Source organism: Temnothorax americanus, unplaced genomic scaffold (assembly GCF_048541705.1).
Source record: "Temnothorax americanus isolate GAGA-0224 unplaced genomic scaffold, ASM4854170v1 Scaffold2, whole genome shotgun sequence".
In the NCBI taxonomy this organism is placed as follows: domain Eukaryota; kingdom Metazoa; phylum Arthropoda; class Insecta; order Hymenoptera; family Formicidae; genus Temnothorax; species Temnothorax americanus.
In genome coordinates, this window is record NW_027509338.1 from 5,163,999 (window position 1) to 5,184,649 (window position 20,651).

Genomic DNA, 20,651 nt, shown 5'->3' on the forward strand with positions numbered 1-20,651 from the left:
CAATGTCACTGCCGGATGTTTCTTCAGCCCTAAACGAGGGGAGCGGTCGCCACCTGCCCCCTCCACCCTCTCTCGTTTGATTAACGTTATTTTGCTCGACGGGCGAGCATCGACCGCGATCGATACACGGCGCGGCGGTGGCGGTAGCGGTGGCGGTGGCGGCGGCGGCGGCGGCGGCGGTGTAGTCACGTTTGCGAGCCGAGGAACAAGGAACGAGAAACGAGATGAGACAGACGGAGCCGAGCGAAAAGGCCATCGGCCTGCGCCGCAGACGGATTAGTAACGGCTGCGGCGCTGCGGTTATGGGAAAGGTAGGCGAGCGAACGCGAAGCGAGCGTGATGGACGGATAGGAAGGGAGAAATTTATTATACCTTGAAGAGCCCCGAGACTCTCCAGGCTATATATATATATATATATATTTAATAATATTAACGCGCGATACACATGACAACAACCAAAGAAATACAGACACGGATATATTCGTTTTATGTCCAAACGTTCGTCTCTCGCTGACACTCCGGTTTCGGAATGAGGGCATTTTCATTTGACAACGCAAATCGACTCTCATTGTTAGTGTCTAATTTTTTGCTTTTTATTTAATCTCTACTCTTTTAATTATATAGTAATATATATATATATATATATATATATATATATATAGAGAGAGAGAGAGAGAGAGAGACAACACGCGTGCGCGGATGTGTATGTTGACTATTGATTATTTTGACTTCAGTCAAAACAGTAAGTTAACAATATCAAATATATAAATGAAAGAAAAGCACAAAATACTTATAACAAAACAATCAAAATTATAATATATTATAAATTATATGTGTAACATATAAAAAATATACGAAAATTATATAAAGTTTTCATGTGAGTGCGTGTACGTGTATGTGTGTGTGGACGTGTGCGTGTGTACTTTAAACGGAATAAAATATTTTATTCCTAAAGGGAGAAAATATTCCAGACTCGAGAGAAGGATATAGAGTGAAACGGAAGCCTGCCAGACGTCAGATCGATCGCGTCTGCGTGCCGGCATCGACAAAGAAAACGAAAATGGTTGTAACGAGATCGTTTAGGTCCCAATACGCCAAAGAATTTCTAACAAGTGAAAAATTTTCGTTTTAAGATTCTGACGAATGGATTTTCATATAATTTTCATTTTTAATCTTTAATGTTAAAAAAAAAACTGCAACTTTTTAGCTACCATCACTAATATGTAATATTTTAAGATTAGGTATAATAGGTATGTAATAAAATTATATAATAGAAGAATCTATATCTTCGTATAATTGATAATTTATAAAACAGTATTAATCTATTAAGCTTTGTAATTCATCAGATAATGTTATTGAAGTTAATAATACATGACAAACATACACACGCATTGATGGAAACACATGAGACATCAATAATTTATATAATGCTAAAATTGCTGAAAAAATAAATTACATTGGTTGTGTCGTCTGACATTTTACGGCTTCGATTGTCAGCAATGCACAAAGTGAAATGTGTGTTCGAGCGCGATGATATTTCTGTTAAACGTTAAATCGAGGACTCCCTGACGAGTGGAAGCATCGAATCCTCTTCGCTGTCGCGACTTAAATCCGCCGGTGCGTTTTGAACGTTAAAGTGCATCAGCGTCACGCTTTCCGGAAGTGCCGGTCGTTTCGCTGCCGGTGGTTTACGAGCGCGGAGTGGTTATGACGCCACGCGGACGACGTTCCGTTCCGCATGCGGAATACGTTAGGAGAAGGTCACTGCACTTGCGAACCCAACCTCTCGTCGGCAGAAGGTCGCGCGAATCGTGAGATCGATTTTGTATATGAGCGTTGACATCCTGACAATTCCATCAGAATGCATTTGCGCGAAATGCACTTAAATCTCGCAACAATGAAGAAGGGTGAACGACCTCTATTATATACAGCGAGGTAGAATGTCGACAAGTGAACAAAGTTATATGGAAATATGTCAGTACTCCGCGCAAGTATGAAATGAATCTTATTCTATATCAGCAGTATAAGAAATGACGTAATTGTATTTATAAGCGGTCTTGTGAAGTAAAGGAATATTTTTGTGAAAACGCATAAGCAACTTTATATATCATCTGTCACGTAAAAATACTAAAGAGCAATGTTTCCGATAAATATTTTATCCTACTTGAACAATAATTTCAATACTCATCTATATTCCATATCTATAAGTAACATAAAAATTAAACAACTGCCGCTTAATTTGTATAATACAAAAAAATCTATGTATTAACGTGCGTCAAAGCGCATGCCAGTAATAAATAAAATAATCAATTTTCAATTTTAACGCATAATTTCTTTTATCAAAGCACTTTTGTTTCTATTCGCAAACACGTCTGAGAAAGAAACGACGTGACGGAAGGACATTGATTATCGAACGTGAAAAAGCAAGGAAATCGCTACCAGTCATATTTCTCGCCAGTAGCATCGTTCTCGAAGTTCTTAGTTGGTGAGACCAGCGCTCGAGAGCGGTGTACCTAGAGGAGGCCGGAGAGTGGAAACAAGCGAGTGACGTGTATATCAAAGGCGAGGAGAGAAAGAGAGGAAAGGAGAGAAAGAGCGGAAGGGAGGATGAGTGGAGAAGAGGTTCAAGCACCATTTGACCGGTCTCTGAATCATCGTTAAGCGACCGTTACACGATGGCTCGTTAAGTCGCACGGCAATGTGGGTGGGTCGGATAAATCGTAGGTCTAAGGAGAGCTACATTCGCAAAATTGTTTTCGCGCGCGGCGAAACAGCGCGCTTGAGATCGGAATTGCGGTCATGATTTTTCTCACCGTGATCATGGCCTTGCTCTTGAAACTTTGGTCAACCTTTTCTTCGATGTATCATTAACAATATATAAACACAACTAAACACAAACTTTCCCAGACCGATTAAAAGAATTCGTTCGTTTTCTTCCCTCTTCTCAGTATTTAAAATTTTGATTTTGAAAAAATTAATAAATAAAAAAAGAAGTAAATAATAGTTCCAAGTTTTTTCACTCTGAATCATTATAATTATCGTTATCAGATCGTTATCGTATTTTTATCGACGAAAGAATTTATATAATACAAATAAAGTCATTGTATATATTGACGAATTTACGAAATATGTGTCCCTGCGAGATGCTTTTAGACATTGCGGAATTCTTAGGATATACGTGATAGATTGTCTCGATGAATGATTTATCTGTTGAGCTAACTCATGCGATGAATAAGCATTCCAAAATATGCAGTGTTATATCGATCATTGTGACGACATTGGGGTGATATGTGAATGTATGACGTGGAAGAACGGAAGCCACTAATTTCAAAAACAAGCCCGAAGTGCTCTCCTCTTAAGTAAGATTTCAATTAAGACCATCAAGTAATTAATGTTACTTTAAAAGTCTCGGATCGGTCTCAACCGGTTAACGGTTAGCGTGTCGCGTAGTTCACTATATCGCTATTAGGTAGCGAAACATCATTTAAAAAAAATACATTTCTACATTTTAAGATTATTAAATGGCGTCCCGGGAATCTTATTTTAAGGTATGTGAAATAATTTGGATTAATTAAGGGAGGATTAGTCTCTACGTCGGTGTGCGTAATGTGTAGGAGACATTACTTTCTATGGACATTTTACAGATATATAAATCAGTTCCGTTGTATGCGTAGCGTTTCGTTAATCCTCCAAGCAATCGCAATTACCAGCTAGAGTATGTTTATAAAAAAGCATATGCCATTACAAAACGTGGAAATTATAGTTACATGTAATCATCGACGATTCTTACGCTTAATGCGGAACCATTTACATAATATCGTGTCATAATTGAGGAATCAATACGCTTGGTTCGGCACCTATTTAAAAATGAGGAAGAAGAAAGGCGGATATACATATATATCTGCTTTACGCGACACTTTCTCAAGGAGCACGCAAGTCGATGCTCGCTAGATATATGTGTACAACGATTAAGTTAGATGCACGTGTTCGAGATAGATCAGAAAACTGCAACCATTAAATAGATGAAAAACTTATTAAATTAGCAACTGTTTATATATTGGATATACTAAACAAGATTATTTAAAATGCCATTGTAATTACGTGAATGTTCTTGTTTCCATTGTTTTTATATAGACGCAAACAACGCGCTGTTTACACGAAAAAAAAAAATAGAAAATTGGTGAAAAGCTAAATAAGCTGCAGTAACTTTTTTGAAAACAAAGTAAATAGAATTTTGATAATAACAATGTTAAAATAGATATATCAATAATATAATTACATTAAAATGCCACGTATTAGGTAAAAGAATTTCAGGCTTTCTCAAATGTAAGAAATCAGGTAGTACTGCTTTTTTCAAACTAGTTTGTGGTTATTAAAATCTTAATTTCTTTAAAATTAGCTTCTATAAATTATTCTTCAATGAGCAAAAATAATACACATGTATTATTTCTGAGATAACACACATAACGTTAAATATTTCGCCGTTGACATTTGTCATGAATGAGATAAACGACGAATAATAGCCATCCGAAAGTACATAGAGATGCAGCAGAGTGGATTCCAATTTTGGTCGTTCGACTCGTTCACATGCGAATTTACGGCAGAATGGCATTTTAGGACGTTGTTTTAACACACGTGAAAGCTTTACACAAGGATAAGCATTTTAAGAGAACAAATAAGAGATGTGAAGCTTCACAAGAGGCATCGCAAAAATCGCACACCTGTAGAACGCTAATGATTATAAGCGACAAAGATACTCGCGAAGTCTTGAACAACAATGAGTTGTATTAATTTGTTCTTGAAACAAGTTAATACGTGGTATTCTAAATCGATTTCTAAGACAACCGAAATAAAGATTAATTCATACGAATTGCGTAGCATGCAAGAACACATAATTGACTTAATTAACGCTTTAGAGAAAAAAAATACAAACTATAATTTGAATATATTATCAACGTCTCTCCTACTTGTAATAAAAAAATATATAAAATCACAAATCGTTATGTAAGTAATATATGCAGATTGCAGAGCTTACATATGAGATGCACTTCTATATACATATATACATTTAATTTCGTTCCTCGAAGTATAAAATGAAGCATCTTATATATAGCGCACTAAAACTACATCTTAAGGCTCCATAAAATTTTCATCATTCTAATTTTAGTATAACTTTATAATGTTTTACACCGAAATCTCTGTGGAACATTAAGCTCCACTCTCTAATGCTTCGTGAAATACGAGAAGGGAAAAGGATACCCGAGGCCTCCTTAATAGCTGTAGAAACAATTACGTCTAACGGAAGCATCAGGCAACATTCATTGTGCTGTCGCCCGCATGCGTCATCTTATGTTTGTACCATATGATCGAGAGTGTTCGAGAGTCTTGAAGAGAATCTCGAAGATCTTATACAATGCGACCCGCAGAACCACGAACCCGAGTGTAGAATAATCGAAACACGATAAATACGTTTTTACATTTCTGCTAATCTGTATTAAATATAAAAAAATTAATCGTACAATGTATCTACTAATTCGTATAGAGATGACTTTAAGATATTTTTAATTTTAACTTTAAAGAATATATTTGTACGATATATCATCTTTATCTGTAATCTATTTTCAAATAAAATTAAATTCATATAATCCTAAAGTTTGTAAGTATATAAATTACATTTTTTATTTCAAGAATTATTATATATGTTTTTTAAATATTGTGTTCTACATATATCACTGAATAAAAATCATGAATAAAATATTTTTATGCACGTTTGTTCTATCGCATATTTCCTTTGTGTATTTTATAACACAATTAAAATCTCGCTTTTACAATTTCAGCACGTTCAGTGATAGACATGTGACGAGAGAGAGAGAGAGAGAGAGAGAGAGAGAGAGAGAGAGAGAGAGAGAGAGAGAGAAAGAGGAAAAAGAAAGAAAAAAAGGAAGACGGGGAAGAGAGAAAAAGAGAGACAGAAAAAATGATACTACGTAATGCGCAGCATGATTCTATAATGCAATTGCAGAGAATTTTAATGCTCGCCCATAACAACAATTCTCTCGCTGAAGATAACAACAAGTTTTATCATCATGCATATTTTTCCGGGTCGTGAAACGCGATTAAGGTGCTCCGACTTCGGAGTAAGCCGAGCGTATCATGATTATTACTCCAATTAACATACGGCCGCCGCAATGTTAATTGCTAATTGTAATGCGGTTCGTTGCGCGAACAGTTTCTCACGGTGAAGTAGTAAAGAGCGATCCGTATACACTTCGCATTTAGGATTACCTGCATTATACTGTCTGCAGCCAGTTCCGAGGAAATCCTAAGGGCGGAGTTTATATATAAACTACTCGCGAATTATACGATTTGCCACATAAAGGAATAAACGAGCCAAACGATAATGAAGCCTTTGACAAGAGTTTATCGATTATTTCTTGCAGATTAATATGCCAAACGTTTCGAGCAAAACCCTTTCTATTTCTCTATTCCAATCTATTTTCCCTTTTATTTTGAATCGGTTATATTTTAACGCGATTCCAGTTAAAAATTCTTATAAAGAAATTCGATTAAATGTGGCAAAAACAAGTATAAATGACTTCAAGCTTCAGTGGTTGGCGTAAATGAGAGATGAAAGAATTGAAGACTGAAAATAAAACAAGAGACTAAATGCGGTAAGAATGATCTTAAAAGATCCTTGCACAAGACTATATTTTCTCGTCATTAACTTAACTTTTTCATTTCCTAGCACTTATAATTCACGTTTTCCATTTTAAGCGCTCAGACAGTTTCTTGTTTCTTCCGTCCCAACCGTTAGTAGGACTGACAGACACATTTATTAGCATTTTTATTACATTTATCACGTATTATTTCTCACTGGCGAAAATTCCGGAGCATTTTTCTCGTTTCACGACACGAGGCGCATTTTGCGAACGCGGTTGAGAAATTTATGGCTGCGGCGAGCCGCGAGTAGGAAATGCTACGTCGAAGCTCTCGGCCTTGCGATCAATCTTTCAGCGATGGCCGGCGCGGCCCCTGAAATTTACTTTCGTGTTACGTTACACACCATCGGCTACAATGTAAAACGGAACGTAACGAAACGGAGCGAACGGTTGCGGGAACATAAACATGAGATGCAATTTTAATGAGAAGACATGCTGCGCACGGCGCGGCGCCGCTGCGCTTCTTCGTGCTGAATTCCAAAGGTTTATTAATTTATGGAAGCTCGTTCCACTTATTGAAGACAGGAGATCGCGCCCGAAGCTATTTTAAAGCACGGGAAACCTCCCCGGTTAGAACTTTCTTAATTATACCTTGTTCACGTGACGGGGAAGTATCGAAGTGTCTAACTATTTATTTATGCATTAGCGGTATAATCGTTATGCATGTAATGGTACTATAGTCGATGCAGTTTGCCGTAAGATGACTTGCGCTAAATATAGAGAATAATAAAGCCAATCTTTATCACGATACTATTATTTTGTATATACATGGCACAAGTAAATTTTCAAGATTAGTTTATATTTAGCTTCATCTTAAAGATATAAAAAAAATTGTCTTCAGGCTATAATGGTAAAATATCGGAAACGACAAGCGTGTCATAGAACGATACATATTTTACTTGAAATAAGAATTATTATCTTCAATTAACTTTTTTGCTTTGTTGTAACTAATTTAATTTATGGCATCTCATAAAAACAAAATCGCATATACAACGACAATCGCCAACACTGCGATCAATCATCGGCAATTCAAGCAATACTAAGTCACATATTAGCGAGCAACACGCTGATGTGCTATTTATGATATTCAGCTTTCTAAAGCGTCGTGAAAAGAGAGGAAATTATTTCTGACTCGTTTCACTGCTGCGAGGTTGTTTACAACGACGCACGTTGTGTCAGAGACATCGATCGATATACCGGATACATACGATATTTATAATGTTAAACGAAAGTCCAGCTTGTTTATTTATGACGTTACGCAATGTTCTAGATTGCTCGTGCAACGGAGACGGTTTTCACCATGAAATGACGTTACTGCAACGGACACGTCCTTTTCCGCAAGCAACTATTAACGCTAACGCAATCCGTTGCAGAAATGCTAATTATATTATACATAATATTTATTACTAAAAAAAGATTCGATATAACATTGGATTATTTTTCTCAGGCGCCGAGTATTACAAACTAAAGAAAAAAAAATATCATTTTCAAATAAATTTGGGATGACTTTCTTAGCAAAAATTAATGATGCAATTTATCCTTTTTATCGAAAGAGACATCTTGTTTCTTTGTTACACACGCGGAATGCGCTATATCGAAAATTTCAAAATTGTAAAGTTAGTATTGTCCCGAACATCGTTTCAAAGGTTTAGTTTAAAGTGCCGTAACCTTTGAAACCTATTGAAGTACCAAGCTTTTGTGAAGTTCCCAAGTTCTACAGTTTCCAAGATACAAGATTCATATATTAAAATTTCAAAATTCAAAAATTCCAAGACTCCAGAATGCAATCGCGATTTATTTACGATTTAATATTCTAAAATTTCGTACTTGTAAGATGTAAGCATACGTTGCTCTTTACAGCATCTGTTATATTGCACGAGAATTCATGCATTCTTTAAGCTTGTATTCCGTAGAAAATAATGTACGCTAATTTTGCGTACAATAATTTCTAATTGTCAATCAATATATCGACAGTATTCTTATAGTAAGGATACTGTTACCAAGAGAAAGTTCCATTTTCGAGAGAAGTATCCATAATGCAATTATGTTCCTCGCCCTAGCCGATTTTCCGCGATGCACAATTCATTCGCCAATATTAAATGCGGTATCAGCCATCGCGTTTGGACGAAAGGCCAGCCCGAATTCTACCAGGTGGGAATCGATAGAGACTAAAATTAGCTTGACGTACTGATTGGTGAGAAAGCCGAACAGCCGGAAACGAGATCAGCGTCCGTTAACAGCACGGGATTCCGACGATCGAAAATTGGATGAGCAGTTATATACCGTATACTTTCGAAAAGTTCTTTGCGCAATTGGACGGTTCGTGTGTGAAAGAAGTGTCTCTAAATAAAAAATAAAAAATAGGTTTTATAGATTTCCTACAAAACATTTATATATTGCATTACAAGAATATATGTAACAAAATAATACATAGGTTTTAATGTCTTCTTTTAATAAAGCTAATTAAGTTGAGCTTTAAAGTTTGTAAACAAATAAGCAAAATCAGCATAAATGTTTTTCGGCAAAACTTACGTCTCCTTTCTCTTATTGCTAGAAATGTAATTATGTTGGAAAACAAAAATTTTGCCCTCGGCCTATCACGTTTATTACAGCGGACAGCCATGCGTTGTCGGGGAAAATTTTAATTTTTTGCGGTCGCTCACGCGTCTGGGACCGTGGTAGAAATAATTAAACGCTGCGACGCGCTCGTCTCCTTTCTATTATTTCTTTCTTCATCGTCTGTCGGAGGAGGCGTCGCGGCGCCCGACGCCCGGCGCCACACGCGCTGACAAATGTCCCTACCCTACGCGGGGACAAGAGAATTCGCGCAACGCACGCGATCCACACGATCGATATCATTGTCAGTGAGTATCGTCGGACTCGGATAGATGGTTGTGATAGCCTTGAAATCTCTCCTATTAGTATCTTTGCAAAGATAAAACATAATTCTATTAGGAAATGTTCTTTAGTTTTTAGTTGAATAACTCGAAAAGGATATTGACAAGTCACGCTAATCGATAAAGTTCTAAATTTAAAGATAACATTCAAGAATCCTCAAACTTGAGAGAAGCGCATCTAATAAACTCGTGACGTTCTGCTTACGATGCATCGCGCTCGTCAAGTCTACACGAGATGTAATCTCTTCATTGACAGGCAATATCTTTCGTGTTCGTGCTTTCTTTCGGATGAAAGCGCATTCTCGCAACTCGCTCTTGTGACCTTCCTGCTTAAGCAGCAGCCCGTATACTCGGCCGCTGCATGTCGTTCTCACGCGGGTACATCCCTCTCCTCGCTAAAATAAGCCCGTATTTTTAGAACGTCGGCACATATCGCGTAGGTGCTGCTTTCCCTGTACACATGCCACTCTCGTGTCCGGAGACATATATATTCGCCTCCCTACGCGACCTTCGATTTTCTTTATTCCCCGCCCGCCTACGGACCTCTTGATCACGAAAACCACCGTGAGAAAATTTACCGCATTGAGAAACCCACGCGCAAATCTCCTGTTCCATCTGGTTATCTTGACTCGATAACGCTGAACGATGGACATATTAAGGAGAAGAAACACTGTTATGCAATCTAATTTCTTCGCTAAACTAAAAGTAAATAAGACACAGCGAGAAAGCATCACGTAATATAATTTTAAAGTAATATAAAATTAATTTGTCAAACGGTATACGTTAAAAATTTAATGACATGCAAATACGAGCTGATGCCATGTATAAATTTTAATAAAATATCTAGATTCGAATTGCGAAAAAGATCGACCGAGTCGCCTCTTCTTATTTCGCACGTAAGTCTTATTTGTACAGCAAGAACGAAAGAACTTTTCGAAGTTTTTCATCTTCGGGGCGTCCGTCAGCTTTTCCATTCACTTTTCTGCGTTATCGTATAATTTGTGTAAAGAACAGCCCGCGGGCCGCATTCGCCACGGTATCCTAAGCGTGTATTAACCGTCGAGCGCAAGATTAATCCGGAAATACTGCAGCAGCGCGGCGATTTACGTATTTATGCGCCTGCGGGAGAAGGCATGCACCTTGCAACCGACAACTCGTAGCGATGAATTATCGCCGGACGACGCGAGGGATCGCGTGAGTCACTCGAGTAACGCCGATCGGTAATAAGTTATAATACATACGTATAGCCGCGCGAGCCTCGCGGAAAGGTGGGTTCCCGTCGTTCCCGATGAATAGATCGGAGTTATTCGGATTCCGGAAGATCTCTGCGAGGGAAATAATAGCTTGATTCTAACCACACGCGTCGAACACGAGCGGCAGCGCTATTCCGCGATCTTACACGCCTCGTAGAAAGGCAGCATCGCAGCAGCTCCCGTCATTTACGATTTCTTAAATTAGTATAGTCGATTCGATTGGCGCCGCGTTTATATCGCGGCGGTTCTCAAATACAGCGAGCGTCATAAAATCTTCAGCTCGATGCGTTGAACTGGATTACGACCGTACACTTAATGTTCGAAAGACCGTTTTGATACATAAAAATCTACAAGTTACAGGTACTTTGAGAGATATGCGATAAATTACTTGAAGCTCACGTCGCGCGCGGGATTACAGTATTGCCAGCGAATTTATTAACATATCCCTGTCTGCCATATCGCCGAAGATGCTCGTTAGAGATCCGTCTAACGGCGTTATTTTCCTGAAGAATAACCCTTTGGATAACCCCTGCGGCGGATAACGTGCGCGGTATTAATTGCGAGATTAATTACCCTCTATGACGTGCAGATATATCAGTAGAAAGGCAGAGTAGAATTAGATATAGTTGTGATTATTATAAAATTTTTGGTAAAGTGTAGCTTTAGAAGTCTATCATATTTATAATAAGAATACGAATGTTTTTATATATATTTTTTATATTTAATCTGCGTAGAATTATCTATTAACGACTAGATTCTATCAATTATCACACAATTTTGAAAATGGAATACTAGCTTTATAGAAACGAGTAATAAACTTTCGTATAAAACTCTCCAAATGTCCGAGAGATCTTCGCGATTGAAATATTCTTTTATAAGAACATACAAAATTCTCATTTTACATATAGGATGCGGAACAATAAGTTGTGGTAAGTCAATGCAAATCTAAGTAATTAGTTGTCCTTTACTGACTCGTGTTATAATCTCGATATTTTGCAAACAAGCAAACAATGATCATTAATGACAATTTTCTCTTGTTGTTTTTGTCTGGAATATATTTTCCTTTCCTTTATTGAAATATTTCTCACGATCGGACTGTAACGTAAGTCAAATCGGAATATATTAAATTGCGAGAAATGTAGGAATAATTTTTTTCCTTAACATAAAAGATATATCGCAATACAACCATTATTACAATGTACAGAACGAGAATGGTACGTGTTTATAAAGCTTTCTCAGGTTGCTCTTAGAGAAATTGTGGTACATTCTTCGAGATTATGATGCAAAGTCGTAAAGAATAACTTCGTACTGACAAGTAGCGTAAAAGCCTATACGTTACCTTCTAGGTATAATACTCGGTAATCTTGTATTCGCAAAATTTATGACTTCTCCACGGTACGCTGCCGGGACACCACAATACTCACCTGAAAGCAGAAAAAGAAAATTTCGTTTAGTGCAAAGATATAAATTACTAGATTAACAACATTCGCGACAAAAGCTTTAATATCGTACATCTCGAAATAATTGCAGCATTGTTTATATCGTAACGTTTATCACACAGAATGTCCCGTGCTTAAAAAATATAGAAACAAGAGAGAGATAAGAAATAAAATTATAAGGAAAATCATAGTTATTCTTTATTCTGCCAATATTGCACAATAAAATAAAAATGTTTTGTAAACTTGTCAGCAATTATTTTTGAGACAAGCAAAATGTACTTTTCCCGATAAGTAGAATAATAAATATCTTGCTGTTAAAGATGCCTCGTGTAAAAATAATCAAATGACTAAAGAATCGCTTGAGGGAAAGAGAAATATTGACGAATCATCTACAACGAATTTATATATAAAAAAAGATGCTTGTTTTTGGCAAATATCATTTTTCCTGACACATGCTGAAAAATACATAATACCTATTTCAAGAGATATTGCAAAGGCGAAAAACGGAGAGTTGAATAATCGATGCCCGCGTGACACACGATCGACGTTACAATGGCGGCTGGATCAATGACGCCCGAAAGGATGTATAATGAGCTTTCTTGTCCTTCAAAGAACTTTTCCATTTAATACGTTATCTTCTGACATAAAATCGCAAAAGGTGCGAATTGGTAAGGTTTTTCCGGCCGCCAGAAAAACAGCTTTGTACATGGGAAAAGTCGTGCGTGCGATGAGAAACGAGAATAGCAAAGTTGCGAATTCACGGACTAATGGCAATATTGTCGCAATTATTGCCTGTATAAAAAAAAACTAATTATGTTACATCAAAAATTGTAAAAAAAAATTTCTTTAAGTGATAATTATTTTTTCTAAAAGGACCATTATTCCTGATATCGCTAAACTAATTTCTTCCCGCGCCTTTCGTTGGCCTTTCCCGCAGCGTTAATGACTTCTGATCAAAATGTATGCGCGAAAAGCGAAAGAAATAAGGAGGAGGGACAGGAACAAAATGTTTTGCATCGCGCAATACCCATTGTCGGATCTCAACAGATAGCCGGAAACACGCAACGAAGCGAAACTTCCGGCGAAACCGACACCCATGTGGCATACGCGGTGTGCGCAACAAAACCGCACAAGAACTCACCGCGGTCGATACGCGTTCGCGACGAGGATACTATTAAGCGGTGAAGTAACACGCGGCAGAAATACGACGCAATCGTGCAAAATTGCTTCGCGAGCCGATGTTAATACATTTATGCAAACGACCAACGAGTACGAAACAATTTGTCGGTATTTTAACAAGCGTCCCCTCCCCCTTTCTTATTGTTATTTCCATTCTCGGTAACTTTAGCAGTGATTTAGCGACTTTTCTACCGCGATATGTTATATCTCGCCAGGTACTAACATCAACAAAAAGGAGCGCAAAAATAGTAGACCTTCTCCGCAGCATCTAAAAATATAATGCGCAACGGAATAAATTATCCACATTATTTTGTCATTTCTTACATTTTATTCACACACTTATATAATACTTTCAAGCAAGAACGAGTGACATTCTTTCCCAACCAAAATGGAACGATCCCGTCGATCGTTACGATGGAATGTGTAACGGTGGAGTCAAAACTTTTGAAAGGGCGAGCAAATGGGGGAACGTTGCGTAAGTTAATCGTCGTCATTCCCATCAATTTACTTGACGCACCTGGCACAAGAGAGTGAGAGGAAGGGAGACGTACATCGCAGTCGTAAAACAACAATCGCGCATCGTGATCGTTCGATAGGGAATTTAGAAACGACGCCGACGGCGACATGGGGTCTGTTCGCGTTGCTTGCACTTTCTGCACTCAGCATCTTCGCGTTCTCTCTCTCCAACGGCCGAATATATATTTATCTCATTTCAAGTGCAAAAATGTTTGGGGATTTCAAGCAACGCGAATAAGCCTATCGTCTGGCAGTAAGCCAAGGTCACTACCACTGTGGAATCCGCGAGGATAGAAACAAAATTATCGAAATCCCTAGATCTATTTTAAAAATTGCGATAAAAAGCATAACTGTAAAAAAAATTAACGACCGAAATTACCTGCAATAATGGCAAAATTCACTTTTTCAAGAAGAAATTATGTAGGTAATCATATATTTAATTCCTTAATTTTCATACAAGAAATAGTTACGCTGCTTCTGTTGGGTTCTCTTTAATTTAAAATAATTTTTAAAACGTACTTGGTAACAAGGATGATGTCTCATGAAATTATTAAACGCGAAATGAGCAAGTTTCTAATAACAACAACCCGCATTGTGATGATTCAGCGAGAATGATCATTTCTTCTCGATGTTCATCTTAATTAGACCGTCTTGTAATACCTCTATATATCAAATGTTTTATTCATTAAACTGACTTGCTCGACAATCCCGCTAATGTTGATTACGCGAATTATGCAATTTCACTATAAATTTGAGAATTTACGTCATCACGCAATTCTCAAAATTAATTTTCGCTACAAGAGTTTATATTATAATTAACGCGATATCGAACACATAGACATGCGCGCGTGCGCACTCTCTCTCCCCCAATTCAATTAGAATTTCGTTAATGTGTAACATGCGAATTACGCTTACGCGCGGACGAAAAACAGATCGAGCGGCAATATGCTGCAACATTCTCGACAGCAGCCATGCGATCGAGCGATATCATGGGCGATCAGTCATTGTTATTACGAGCTAATTAAAAGTTATGTCGATCAGGTATAGGACTCGATTTTCGTTTCGCATCGATCCGATTGCAACGCATGAATATTCCGCATCCCATGCTGCAAATTGTTTGACAAGGCTGGGTGCGGTGTGCCGTCGGCTTTACGTCGCTCGAGAATCGAGCAGCACAAAAAGCGACAATTCGATCGATCGTGTTAGTGAAAGTTATACGAGCGGGAGTTAATGCGTAAAATCATGTCCGTTGAATAATTCACGAGGGCGAGATTTGCCCTTTTTTTTTGTATTTTTTTTGTCGCCTAACGTGCGCTGTTGACCTTCGCGTGATCATTTTCACCAGTTTGTTAGAAATTAATGCGGCAAATGTATCGTCGCTCGAACGGCATTTTGCCGATCTATCAAGTTATTTCCAATTTCATGATCAACTGTATGCGCTAATGTTTTCTTCATCCCACCGCTCGATGAAATGCTGCCTGTGAATTACGCCAAATTGCACTGATTTCTACACAATATATAATAGTTTTTTTATAACTGTCACAGAATTCTCTTAATCAATTTAATTAAATATTAATGAATAACGGTGAAATTCCAAGTGCACTGGTTGGTTTAACAGAACTGATTTCCCCAATGATTCCAAATATAAAATATATTTGATTGTTGCAACTAGAGATTGCCATCGTAATATGTATTATATTCACGACTAAGCGTAAATTAAATCGACGCGCTTAGAATTGTGTAAATTTCAACACGCCGGAGATTGGATAATATCTCAAACACGCTCGATTATGTTCTTCGAGACGACGACAATGCGATCTTGGCTCGCATCGCGCATCGGTCGCGCGAAAATTCTCACGAAGCCAGTGACCTCTCGACCTATCTCGACGTCGACGATGTGAGCGCCCTTTCGCCCTTCCTCACCGTCCCCCATTTCTACCATTGATTTCGCAATGCTCTTATCATATGCCGCCGGTGACTTTCCTTCGCAGCTCGATAGGACGACCCCTAAACGAAACAGCGATAACCGGCGACGTGGGAAATATCGCCCTCATTCATTAGAGAAACGCGCGTCTCTTTGCGTGTGTATTCGCGCCACAAATCGTCACAGTCTTCGATTTTCCACGATATTTAGAGAATGACCCAGTATTCGAAATCGCATCGAACGGCCAAGATAAAGGGAAAAAAACACATCAGTTAAATTCTCAGAAAGAGCCTTAAGTTTAGAATCATATATAAATATGCTGAAATATAAAAACCTTCTTGTACAGAACTAGGTCTGCAAAATTGTGCTCCCGATCGCAAGAAGGAGATGTCTCGAAAAGAAGAGATATTTAATAGCAACATCCGCTCGGAGATTGAAATTTATGATGCCATTAAGTTTCAGTCCTTTTGGTCCTAGAGTGGTACGAAATTATCGTTGAGCGCTACCGCCGCTACCGCTTTTGTTCGCTTATTCTTACGATGGCAACAGAGGCGTTTCTGATATAGTATACACAGAGACATCATCGCAATTTTCATTCACGCGAAGCTATATATATATTTACGGACTTTTTCTGCAAGTTTCCTAAAGTTTTAATTTCCCAGCGGCGGTTATTTTGTCGCAAATATCTTTCCTTTTTCATATCTCTTTCATATAAAATTATCATATCAATATAATTTCGCGAATAATTTTTACCAAAGTTACAGTTGCATGTCATCATATTTTTGTATCAATCCCGTTTTTTTCTGTGTTATATGTTACGTCACGAGAAAGAAATTTGCAGCTGATGTCGTAAAGCGGAAGTGGCTTTAAAAGCACCGTTACTTCACTTCGTTCTTTCCCAGGTTTCAAAAAAGAAAAAGAAAAAAAACAAAAAAAAAAAAACGACAGACAGGTGTTGCTTCTGAGCAATGCAAGACTTTATCCATACGAGTATATATATGTATATATGGCCACAAATTAGAAGTCGTTGGAAAGGACCGCACATGTGCCGCGAACGCCGATCTCCACCTCGGTTCTCACGATCGGCAATGGGTCACATTCACTGATTAAACCCAGTAGAATGTAGAGTCAAAACCACCTCTTAGTATAAGAACGGTAAGAGAAACGTAGTAATGTGTGAATTTAAAGACAATTTGGATCTTTGTACAAATACAGAATTTCAAGCAAATATAATTTTTCGATTGTAATTATATTTATATAATACTTCAAGTCTGTTTTTAATAAACGACGAATAAAAACGCCAGAAAAGTCCAAAAATAAATCAGTAATTTCAGTTAATGATAACTTTTCCTTATCTTTATATCTTTATCTTTACTATCACTTGGATGAAATTAAAAATATATTAATTGTTATGTGAAGAAGTTATGTCTTGTGTTAGAAAAAAGAAATACGCGTAAAGGTACAAAATTAATTAATAAAATAAATAACAAAATATACGATACAGTTATCTACAACCACGTATGTGAACAAAATTGTTGTTATCATGGAACGTTCAGGTTGAAAAACTTGATCGCTAGGTTATGCGACAAAGGGCAATTCAAGTATACAAATTTTCCCTCCCTTACGCCGAACTTTGAACTTGTTTTACGAATATTTTTGCCGAGGATTATTTCACGCGCCATTGGTCGTACGACGATTTCTCCACGAACACGCGATGACCAGCCAGTGATTGCCGTCGATTATCGAGCCGGGAGAAGTTAGGCATCTCAAGGAGGCTGTTACGGGCAGCCGAATACAACACGCGGGCGTGTAACGACGAGCGGGGCTAACTATTGCATATTCGAGAGCAGGTATATCCCGAGCCAGTGCGCTCATGTTTACGCGTTGCCGCGCTAGCCCCATCGGAGAGATTAACGGGCTATGAGAGCATCTCTCCGTTGGGATTCGATTAAGGATGGCAGCTCGAGCACCAAGAGCGGCGTCAAGAGCGAAGTGCACCAGGGATTAGAATCGCGATTGGGGTTGTCGGAAATTCGACCGACCGGTTCTTCGAAATCTCTGCGTCGTGCTCCCCGACCTGAATTGCATCTCGTTGCACCACAAGATCCAAGAGTCCCCGATCGTCACGTTTTACGTCTTAATATTCTACCATCACCATCAGCGGATACGCTTCCGGTCATATCTTAGATTTTGTAAGCCCCGAGTGAGCTTCTCTTCTAATGACAATTGAGTGATATATTATTATCTTTTCGAAAAGTCTATCTTCAAATACTGAACTTCTTGGCTATCAAACTTTAAATTAGATTTCTGTCAAAATGTGAGAATTAAACCTTTAAATATATCCTTTTGCCGAATGACAATAATTATGTCTATGTATAGCACTTAAAGAAAACTAAGAATAAGAAACGGAAATTTAATTTTATAATAATATAAAAATAATATCAAAGTTTTTAGTTTAACAACGCTAATTATTCAGAATGTTCTTCACACTGATGCAAAACGCATTTAAGGGTTAAATGTTCGGAGCACGTATTGTTTCAAACGTAAGACGGCAACTCCAACGTAATCGCGTTCGCGGAAGTTGAAATTGCAATTGTACAAACTTGGACAAGTCCTCGATGACGTTAGCGAACGCGTGTGTCTTCGATCAATCGACTCGCGCGAAGAAGGAAGAGCGAGAGAATGAAAGGGACAGAGAGACCGCTATCCGTTCGAGGAAACGTTTGGTAGTCGTCACTTTTGGTTAACCGGAAACGTGAGAACATCCTCCGAATGTTAAAACGAGATATCAACTGCTCGTCTACGGCCTTCCGCATTAATGAGCCGCCACACATTCGCGGCTCCATGACACGAAATATCTCATCGAGGCGCTCGTGTGGCGATTTAAATTCCGATCTCGTGACGTCCGTGTGTAAGGATATATTCCGATGTCCCGTGCGATGAGACTCGTAAAAAATTTCCTACAGTCGATTTTTTGTAACGTCTACGGCTTTGCGCGTCTTTGAGAATATCAATTTTCTGCTAACATGAATTAGCCAGACGAATTTCCTATATCTTGCCGTTGGAAGTAACCGAATCGCGATAATCAAAATTCTGTCTATATTGCTATACATTTTGTATATATTATTATATTATCATAATGTTGTTAAAAACCCTTTAAATAGACAATTTCATCAATTTAGAATTTGCAGAGCGTATTAAAACATATATTAAAGCGTATTAAAAGCGTATTAAAATATGTTAAAATTTTATTCATTATACTAAATTACTCATACTATGCATATATACGTACCCCACAATAAAATTTTATTTCAGTATTTGTCTAATCACTGCTCGACTTTCGCATTAAAACTTTTTAATTTAAAGAATAAGCTTGATGAATAATGGTTACTTTATAGTCGTGTTGTGCGGCAAATGACAGAAACGTTCTTTCTCTGCGTGCGTGGCCCAAATGATAAAGCCGCACTCAAGGACTCGGGAAATGTGGAGGCCATTTCCGGCGATAAATTCGCGTCTGACTGCGCGCAGAGCCGGCGTGTCGGTTTATTACTTTTAACGATCATCGTTTGTTGCGATAAAAAAGAAACTCGCAAGAGATAAATCTGTATCGAGCGCACACACACTTATCTATCGGAATGGTGCTAGATAAAGAATAACGCGCGCGCGCGCGCGATGGGAATTAAATCGACACCTCTGTCGATATATCGGCCACCTGGAGCGGCGTGTCGCGCCGGATGAACGCGACACGCGTTTTCTATTTAGAATCGAAAGATGGAGAGAGAAAGAGAGAAAGAGAGAGAGAGAGAGAGAGAGAGAGAAAGAGAGAGAAAGAGAAGACGTGATGTTATATTCCTACTAATATATTCTCCCTACTATATTTCCAACTGCATCATGTCACTAAAATATGTTTTAACCCAAATCGTCGATACTTCGTTGCTAGAATAATAGTTGACGAGCGAAACAATGATGTAACACGAAAGAAATAACATGGAAAGTCTTTTAGGCCGGTATTCATAGTCGGATCTTATATTTAAGACCGTCTTAAAGTACAATATTAAGGTGTTATGAACCAATCACAGCGTATTAGCATTTTAAGACATTACTTAAAACGGCCTTAAATATAAGAACCGACTATAAATATACGGACCTTATATATAGACTTTATGCTAGCAAAATCTTAGATCTCGTTATCGAGATATTTAATTTAAAAAATTGAATGTCTGTGAAGTTGGCCCCCCAAAAAATTGAAAGAGTGAATTAAAAATTTATGTAGTAGTATATTTGCGTGGGAAGAATCCGCACATCGTGCAACACAATGCAGAGAGTGAAAGGCGCGTGAAACACCCTGTATATTGCACGCTGTATAGTAAGAGGTTGACCCGTTCACTGTTAGTATGACGTGATGGCGTGTTCGCAGACTTTCCGTGTGTGTTAGTGGAACGAGAATTCCACATGTAATTGTCCGTAACCTCGAGTTACATTGCAGCCGCAGGATAGTTTAAATTTTCATCCGCGGTGAAGCGAGTGCGTTTCTGACATTTCGTGGACATTTTTCAAATCGCGTTTCCTTTCGTATTTTGCGCGCGAACACTATTACAGAGATTGAACTGCTATCGATTCTTACACGCGCCAAAATCGCTCTCGAGATTTCTCGAAACGTTATTTTTCTTATCTCTCAATGATAATATTAAAATTACTCTATTGCCGTACTCGAGAAAGAGTAT

General features: G+C 38.1%; 1 protein-coding gene across 6 annotated transcripts in view; it reads right to left on the minus strand.

Moving 5' to 3' along the window:
• The window catches only part of Brat (tripartite motif-containing protein brain tumor), an 85,452-nt gene that overhangs the window by 11,311 nt on the left and 53,490 nt on the right, over positions 1 to 20,651 (minus strand). Inside the window, exon 2 of one of the 6 annotated variants that reach the window (XR_013256827.1) lies at positions 12,215 to 12,293. The exons of the other annotated variants lie outside the window; for them this stretch is intronic. The gene's annotated coding sequence lies outside the window, so the exon portion shown is untranslated. Of the gene's footprint in view, positions 1 to 12,214; positions 12,294 to 20,651 lie in introns of those variants that run through there. 6 annotated transcript variants of the gene reach the window in all.